Genomic DNA, 9,946 nt, shown 5'->3' on the forward strand with positions numbered 1-9,946 from the left:
ATGTAAATATTTTCTAGCTACGGGTAAACGTTTTTCTAATCTAGAGGTCATAGCTTTTCCATTTGAGACTATATCTGTAGTTTGCGGTTTCCTTCTAACGAATGCCTTCGATTCTCACAGTCGTGGTCGATTGAAACTCTGCCTTCTTAAAATTGCCTGCAGCTTATTCAAATGAATTGACATTGAAGTATCAACAAAAACATTTACGGGAATATAAGTTCATGCTAGTTGAACTCTGATAATCCGTTACCAACATAAAAGAACTTCATGATGTGAGAGCATCCAATCGACATAAAATCCATTAAAAGAAAAATAAATTAACTCAATAAACTTAAAACTACGCTTTTAAATAACTGAATAAACCACTGAACGCATGTTCGTAACAAAGGTATGCGATGTTTTGAAGCCCCGAAACAGTCAGAACCATTCAGAACTCTTAACCGGGTCCAACCGGGAGATCTAGTAAATGGTTCAGCTACCCTTCACTACCGAGGCACAAAGATTCAGAAGCGACGATATTCCCCGTATACAACACTGAAACCCATCTAGACGCGACTAACTGTAATGGGATAACGTGATGCGCATTCGGATTCTTGCTGGTAGTCAGGTGTTGGAGATGAAAGCTCGCAAAGAGCGCCAGCATAGCGGGCCAAGTTTCTGGCAAGCGTGCTCACTGTGGTCTGTGGTCGCAGTCCTCGATGCCAATGAATTATCGGTAACTGGTACATAAGATGCTAACCCTGAGCAAGCGACAGACCCAATTCAAGCCCGTACTAGATATCTTATTCCTATTCCAACAAACATGGCTTTTTCGTGACTTATGCCTGGTACTTATGCCGATAAGCGGACAATGTTTTTAGCTAGTTAATAGCGTCACACATTATTGTGGCGCTCTAGCTATGAATTACGCTTGATGTAGCATCTGTAGTTAAACTCCAACGGGCTACTTGTTTAATTAAAGCTGGAAGACTTCCTTGACGAGGTCAGTTTCATTACAAATAAGGATCAGGTCAATGATTGGATTTTACATGTTGCACTATCGGTAACAATGGCATAAAAGTTATAAAAATGCAAATAATTGATATACTGCATATCATTAAGACGAAAACTTGCAGTCCCTTATAATAATAAATATATAATCTTATAATAAAGAAAACTAAATAAAAACATCAATAACGTTTTAGAAATCGTCATTTATTCCTGAATTTCAGTCTGCTCAATATGCTCTTTCGGTCGTCTGCTGGTTATTCTCTACGCAGCTTCGTTCTTGCAAGTATGCCACGGTCCCGCAAATCATTCAGATTATTGATAAAACGTTTTTTTTTTGCTTGTCTAACAAATACGCTCACTTAGTACTGGTGCCGCTGTTCGCACTAGAATTACACAGCATATAAGACTTCCGTATCCTTTGAGCTGTGATTAGTACGCCACCGGCCACAGTTTTACTAGAACTGCAGGCCATTTGTTGAATTACCGCGTGATCTTTTATATTTGAATCGGTCGCCTCTGTTCGGACTAGTTTCGTTTAGTCCGAACAGGTCTGGACTTAAAGTTAAGTCTCAAACCTTCACCTGATTTTACAGCGATCACCTAAACAGAGAGGTTTAGGATCTCACCAACCGGCACGCTTATAGAATATTGTTCGACGCAAATAGTACATTCTTGTCTCGTTGTATAGAAAATGTCAACGGCTAATTTTACGAACAGCCTTGGATAACTTAACGACGGGCGCCTCATGAAATGAATTGAAGCTATTGGAGCTACGGGTCAGGTCTTTTTTGAACTTTGTTTCGGATGCAGTAGCGGTCCGGGCAGACGCAGAGCGGGCCAGCAATGGGCGCTTGACAGGGACGGCATGGACAGGAACCTTTGGAGGTGATCCAACCGGACTGCTGGAGGCTGAATTGACTCCGCTGCTTCCAGCTGAGCTATTTCCATAGAGTGCGTAGTTTTGTTTTACAATAGGAATAGCGAAGGCCATTCTGAAGTCCACGGTAATTGAAAAAATGTGTTTGTTTGCAAGTTCCTAGCTACGCTTTAGCACTTCACATCACACTAAATTGCCTCACTGTTTTGGTGCCGCATGCGGGCTGCGTAGTTGTACTTATAGCCTGTCGAAGTACTGTCGGCGATGGCAAACTGTGCATCTTCGGGAGAGAAGGCGTCAGGGCGCACTGCAAACCTACAGTTGTTCTGTCTAAGGTTGTGGCTGTTACGGCGAGTCATAGCACACCATCCTACCTTGGCAAGCTTGTCTCGAAATGCCGGCGCCCGCCTGGCGCCATGACTGAACGTCACTCTACAAGCGGTTGTTGATTCGTTTAAGGTCTGCGTCCTTACTGGCTGCATGTATATTATATATATTCTAGCTACGCGTTATGGGAGTTCACCGCTTTCCGGAGTACATGAGCAACGTGAGTTCACACCTAGCAGGTTAAGAGGGGCTGGAGGTCGCTCGACTTCAAATGGGCAGTAATCTTTTTTACATTCGTCCAAACTCATCCCTTAAATGGCTTAATCGATGAACTAGCAATACAATGTAAAAACGGATAAAGCCTAACGAGCGTACATTGCGTGAGCACAAATGCAGGCTTGTAAAATTGTTAACGCATTGAATTTATTGATGCCCAATATGACCGCTGATAATAATATAACATTTAACATTAAGCTGATCATGTGTCCAACATGCCCAGCAACTTCTAGCAACACCATGACAACACCAATAATAAGTTACACGATCCAATGGTGTCGTATATAAAACAAGTACAAAGTCGTAGGTGATAAGTTTCACATATGATATGCAAGAGACAAGGGGCCTTGGGTTTGAAAATTAATTCGAATCTTTATCATGTTAATTTATAGTAAACTAAAATTGTCACGAAAAAGAAGGTAAAACCTCCTGCAGAAGATTTTTTACAGTCTTGCTAGAAAAACTCAATACTTCGCGAATGCGAGAATCCAGAAACGTCTTACTATTATACACAAAGTACTCCAAATAGCCGAACAAACACATGATCTAATTTAATCACGAGCCGTAGTTTTTGGAACCGAAAAGGCTTCTGAATCCTGTGCACCATGGACAGTGAGCTTTCTCTGCTCTCATGTACGCGCACACCGAAAAGATCGTATTCAGACCTAACAATGGGCAATATAAAACTCATTTTGAAAGACCTACCGCTTTCGAAACTCGCTAGGTTTTCACTAAATTCGATATAAATGAACACTTATGTCGTTTCATGTACAGAAGCATTCTGCGTTCCCGTAAGACCTTTTCTTATTTATATAAATCTTGTCAAGTCCTTTTAACTACCGATTTTGGTGGTGTTCCACCTTGACTACGCATGGGTACCGCACGTATAACGTAAAGCTGTTATTTCATCAAGTGGTGCTCCAGCTCACATCAAAATCGCTTTAGATAAACGAAAAGCGCAATGCGTCCAAAACAACCTTTTCTTTTATCCTTTAATAAATTAACGAAGGAAGTTGAATTTTAGAAACTTAACAATAATATACAATGTACAGATACTCAGATCACCGACTGTAGAGCGTTATAAAAAGTTGATTAATAATAATAATAATAATAATAATAACAACGTACTCTCGATTTATACTTGGCAGGCGTTTTAACATAATAATAGAAAAGAAAACCGACCGTTGTGTGCATGGTTTTCAGTTTTATCCTACTCAAACCACCTATGCCCTTTTTATCTATAATCCCTCCAAATCTAGAGGCATCTAAAAGCTCTTAGATATATGACTGTGCCGTCTACAGCCTTGGCCTCGAGTCAGTTGGCTGAACGATCGCCGCAAGCAGACAAAATCCGAACACTTTCCATAGGATGTAAGAGAAAATCAGTGCTAAAACAGTCGGTATTGTGTCTCGGCACTTAGATGCGTGCCCATCAATTTGGTGTTGTTATTGTTGTTGTTGTTGTTGTTGAGATGTTGAGACCTAATATTACCCTATACAAAAGTGGGAAGACAATCCAATGTTACCAATCACCCTTAATGAGGTGCCCTTAGCAGCCTCTTATAAGTATCTAAATGATTATTCTACCTGTATGCCAGTCTAGACGCCACTTGAGCTTTGTCTGTACGAAGATAATTCGGGCCAGAGATCCAAGTAGTGGTATTAACTGCCAAAACAGTTATCTTCAAAAAAAAAAATATGCAAAGCGCGTCTTGATAGCTTGCGCACTTCCCTACCAAGATTCTCTACTAAGAAGAGAATGCGTTATGGCAGAACGAAAGAATTAATTTCTTAATTATAGAGATTCCATCAGGTGACTGCGTACCTAGTCCATGCATTGTAATGAAAAGCGTTCGACAGACAACTTACAGTCTATATGCTTTATACTATATGGGGATCTATTTAAATAAGCCGATGCTCTATTCAGTCTATGCATTACTCTATTAGACGGCAGACTTTTGGGCTGCATTGCGATTTCAAGTGCATTTATTTTTCCATGTAAAATAACATTTGTTAACAAAAAGTAAATAAAATAGAATTATTATTTTATATTAACTGGACTATTTCATTCTACGTGGAGGCTTTAAACATTTTTCAAGCAATTTATAACTGCTACATATTGGTAGCATTGTTCTTAAAAGGTAATAACCGTAAAACGAGCTGAGCCCAGCATGAAACGGAATACGTCTACGACTTTTGTTAAAGCTATCATACTTGGTCGGGATTCAATAATGTCGCCGAAAAAGAACTCCAGTTGTATGTTATAGTACATTAGAGGTACTGTAACAAACATACAGAGGTATAATTCGATCGGAGCTTGGCATCGTACTACGAAATTAGGCGACTGAACTGATGTTATCGCAACCATTTGAAACAGCTTTAACTGCATTTACCACGCTCACGTTTGCAACACTTTACATGCGTCGTTCTGGAGGTTTTCACATGTGATCGACTGTATGAGTTCTGATAGTTCCCTCTTTTGTCAATAGCGCTTCTGTTCTGGCTGAAGGAACAAGGCTTGCGATTTTGCCTGCATAAAAGCACGTCTATTCAGTAATGTCGATATTCACCGTTTGCATTTTTTTCTTCATTAAAGTACGCGTTCTTTTTTTCTCATGACGTTTTCCACGCCTATTGAGACACTCGTAGGGCAACATTGACTGTACACAATCGTGTGAAAGTCTGTAAACATCTAGAAAAAGGTGATCTTTTGGACAATATGTTCGACCATCGTTAAGGCTTTGCGAAACGTTTTGAGATCAAAGTTCCACATACTAATTGCATAATTGATTTCAGATTGATTGGACCGAAAATTGATATTTTTAATTTTTTGCCATAAAGTAGAAAAGGTATTGTACGTAATTAGTCCAGCGCAGTGCTTGAGAGATATGGAGAAATTTCAGCGGTGCTTTTACGTTGCTGTCCTAATTGGTTCCTCAAACGATCTACTACTTAAATGGGATTTTAAAAATTAACGTCTACAACGACTGTGAGAATTGCAATATGCAACGGGTCAAGAGAGCCGCCAAAACCTAATAGTTGAATATCTAAGCAATGCAGGCAATAATCCGTTTCAACGGCTCCAACAGGGAAATAACATGGAAAAGCACCCAATGATCCAGGTCCTGTAGCTCAAAAGCGGCAGCTAGAATTAAATAACAGGGATAGCTGTGATAGAAATAATAGGGCTCTTTTTATACGGAATTAAGTAGTTATCCTTAGACAACATTCCAAATTAGATGCAAGTATTATATTGTAAAATCACTCGCAAAACAGTTCGTAATAAGTTACACTTACTGAACGCGCGACTTCAAACGGTGGTAGTACCAAAAAAACGAAGGAGATAAAGTAGTGTGCGGATTGTTCAGCGGGTTTGAATGAAATTTTGGAAGATCACCATAAGCCATCCAGATGTCAAATTATATTTTTAGTATCTTATATAAATATTGTGTTACCATAGACATTGCCGAAGCTGATTGGAAAATAAACGTCGAAGTCTCAGGCACTGTTAACAATCAATGCACCCAAATATCTATATCGGTATAACAGACTCATTAGACAAAATCTCGCTACTCTTCTTTAAAAAATAGTAGACAGATTCATTACGGGTCTGACAGAACAAAATCATCCTATCGAGGTAACGCTATAATCGCTGGATCTATGATCGAAAAACATAAGGCCCAAAAACGGTTCAAACGAATAAAAAAAGATCCAAAGTGAAGTAAAATCAACGTGAATTTTGCCTGTACTACTGTATTACTGTAGACGCAAATCGGACGTTTGATTTTCATTTTTATATATAGATGTTGACGTTATATTAAACGTGCGTCCTCCTTCGTTCACCGATTTCATTACGCAGATCAGAGTAAAACATTCCAACTGCTCTGTACCGTCTTCAATTTAATAAATTATCCAGAAGATTCGTCCAACCAAAAAAATGTATGAAAAGTGAAAGATTAGGATGAGGCCCGCGTCCTCTTTTAGATACCTTACCGAAGCATCTTAAACTATATGGATAGAAATTAGCTGAACGCTACGCCTCATGCTCCGGTTCCGTTATCAGCGAAGAGTTTTATCGAGAAGCTTTAGGAAGATTTCGCGAGTCTATCTGACGCAAAAGACCAGAACTGCGGTCAACACGACAATGCATTGGCCTGTACTTCTACTACTCGTACATCAGGTTTTGCTAGAGAAAAATTCGGTGTATATGTTACCAAACCCCGTATTTGCTGGACATTGTCGCCCACGGCTTTTTTTTTCCTATTCCAATATTTGAAGAAAGCCTGAGCCGGAAACGTCTTTACTTCATAGAAAAAAAAATTAAAGGAAAATTGCGGACTAAGTCAAGGTCAATCCCAACGATCGAATCTAAAGTGTTTTGAGGACAGGAACAAACAGTAAGGTTGTACAAGTGTGTTGAGTTCAGCGGAGATCGTTTTAAACGCGATAATTTCAATGAAAACCGTTAGATAAATACTTATCAACCTCGAATAAATGACTCAAATCATTTTTCAACGAAGGATATATAAGCGGTACAAATGATATATAACTGCCACTTAATAAAGCTAATATTTATCGTTCTTGTCAATGCTTACTGTCTCGATGGCGCTTTACTGCACCATTTAACAAAAATTGACAGCTAAAAGAATTTTAGTCTACCGGTTATTAAGCTGACATACCTCACTACGACAGGCGACCATTGAATTTGCAAAGACGGCTGTTCCAGCGGGGATATGATAATCGCAGAGTACGGTATCCTGTGGAAGAATCCTCATCAGACCGGGCACGGACGGCGAAAGTCGAAACGTTTCTTTCAAGCAAGCCTATGGGTCACAAAATACACATCAAATAAAAAAAAAAACTTTTGTTAGGGAAGCTTCCCAATAGTGGTAATTCTTTTGATATCGTATTTTGCTCAGATAAACTTAACGTTGAATTATCTAATCATACCAATATAACCGGATGAAGTCTTGTAATGTAAAATGTAAACATTTTGTATCTCTCTAATGATTTTAATGGCTAGGCGAATCAGTACATTTGCCTCAAATACAAAATGCATCTTTGTCGTTAATACCTTTATATAAGGGTGGCTAGCAAGTGACTCCCCTGGCTTATTTTCTTGGTCCTGTAAAGCATCGTAGATTGTCGCTTGCACATTTTCATGCACGGCTATCTGATGTATGAAAAAAGTTAAGGTTTGGGTCATGGAGAAAATGCCCCCGACTATGAAGTCCATGACCGTCAACTGTATATCTTTCCATGTAAAACTCGGCAGGGACATTAATGATTTTAGGAGTAGACTTTGCTCTGCCGAAGCAGAACATTCCGCCAGTAATTCCGATGTCAACCTGGAAGAAGTTGAAAGTGGGATATTAAACTGGTGTACAATGGCGCCCAATCCAATATCTCGTGCTTTCTATTAGTAATATAACTACAAAAGCTTAGATATAGACATAGGATTATGAGCTACAGTATTCTGATTGGGTTTTAATTCTAAATACTTTCTGGCTAACATATATGAGACGCAAAGACGTAATATATATTTTAATCATAATCTTGAGATTTATATCATCCTTAGTACAGCGACCAAGTGATTGACATCAGCGCGACCTGTGATAGCGATGAATGTTATCCGCGTTAGAGTCATCAAGTGCCTGTCGGCACTCGACAACCTGTGATAGTAACAAAATTTAGCAGTGTTGGCGTCGATGGGACAGGTTTTTAACACTAATCCGACGTTTCCGGACTTATTGTTCTCAGCATTATCTTACGTAGCTATGATTCCTGAAAAAGACCCCGTCCAACGGAGGTCCCTGTATCGCAATATGCCACTGATCCTCAACAATCACAGCAAAATATCGCTTCGCTGCCTCCAATCACTGGCCGATTGGACGACTGCACCGCCCCGCTGCGCCATTGTTACTATTTACCTCTCATTGTCAGCATATTGCAAAGTACAGTAACTAAGATACCTATCCATTTTTAGAGGTACCTATCTTCTTTCATCTTACAAAACTATGCTGTACAAAAGCTAACATCATTTTTCTCAGGAAAAGAAATACCTAGAGTCAGCAAAAGTACTGTTGTTGAACGTCTATTAATAACAGTAGTTTCAATTCAGATTACTACTCTTCTAAATGACATGCCATATTTCTATTGGTTCATAGCAAAAGCTTACCTTCGAATATTAACAGATTAAATCAATAAATTCTTCGACTTGTACGTCCTCTACACGTAAAGTGTGCATTACCTTAAATACTTTTACGTACGGATGCGGCGGCTTAACTTACATTCTGCGCTAGCTATATTAATAGAGCAAGTCTTGAATTGTTATAGCTCAGTTGTTGCTTGGGTTGATTAGACTGAAGTGATATGTTATTAACATACACATAGTTTCAAGCATATCGAAATTGGTAGAGTATCACAGTGCTTAAAACTCAACTTGTCTCTAAAATACATCCATTACTTGATTATTATTACATTACTCAATAACCGCGACCTCGGTAAAAAGGAAATTTCCATAGCTGACTTTTCGCGGTTTCTTTCAATCGAAGCATAGATATATGCTAGACTATATATTGCCATAAAATTCTGTCTGGGTAGCTTGCTCTATAGAGGCAATCAGAAGGGACGAAGCAAAAAAAGGGACAATTATGTTCATGGTTCTTCCAATTGTTTAAGGATCGACGTATGTTTACGCCAGGACTGAAACCTAAGCCACCTCTATGACCCACATTTAGTATGTACGTAATGTTTATTGACAAAACATCCCTGTACTATTATTACTGGGACAGATAATTGTATCATCTCCTGGTGACTAGCTATAATAAAGAAAAACTAGGAGTACCGGAATTAGCTTAAATAAAACAACACAAAAGACACGTTCTCATATTGTTCTACCACCACAACAATAGAGCACCGCTTAAATCGGCCTGAAGTTCGACCAGTCCTGATGTGATTCTACCTCTGTTCTGTGCTTGAAGTTGGCCTTTCAATTCAACCAAAGGCTGACGGTTGATCCGTATTGCGTCCTATTTATCCTACTTGAATGTTTACATTTATTTTTATTCATGCGGTTACTTTCCTTGAGTTTTCAGTGGAATATTATTTTTTTTTTTTTTTAATATAATTTAAAACATTGAAAAGAAAATATTTTAAAAGCGCATTTGTCAAACAACTTTCAATCTGGCTTTCAAAAACTTATTGGCGCAAGGACTAGGACAAAGGTATCATGAACCTAAGGCCCTAAATATCCTAATTTTAAATAATATTGCGTTATTACGTTTATATATACATTTATTATTATATGTATATACTGTTATATATATATTGTGACGCCCTTAGGTTGAGTGAGAGTGTATCTGATTCACGGACAGAAAATCATAAGCAACACCTACCCGTAGATCGTATCCTCGGTGTTTGTGTACTCTTCATACCGATAAGAGGGCACTTTTTTCCAGAGCGGACTTCCATAGG

General features: G+C 38.8%; 1 protein-coding gene across 1 annotated transcript in view; it reads right to left on the minus strand.

Moving 5' to 3' along the window:
• LOC111271360 (GRAM domain-containing protein 4) overlaps positions 1 to 7,232 on the minus strand; it is an 81,070-nt gene extending 73,838 nt beyond the window's left edge. Inside the window, exon 1 of the mRNA XM_086972890.1 lies at positions 7,150 to 7,232. The gene's annotated coding sequence lies outside the window, so the exon portion shown is untranslated. The remainder of the gene's footprint in view (positions 1 to 7,149) is intronic.
• Positions 7,233 to 9,946: the final 2,714 nt, after the last annotated feature.

This window comes from Varroa jacobsoni, unplaced genomic scaffold (assembly GCF_002532875.2).
Source record: "Varroa jacobsoni isolate VJ856 unplaced genomic scaffold, vjacob_1.0 contig00558, whole genome shotgun sequence".
Taxonomy (NCBI): domain Eukaryota; kingdom Metazoa; phylum Arthropoda; class Arachnida; order Mesostigmata; family Varroidae; genus Varroa; species Varroa jacobsoni.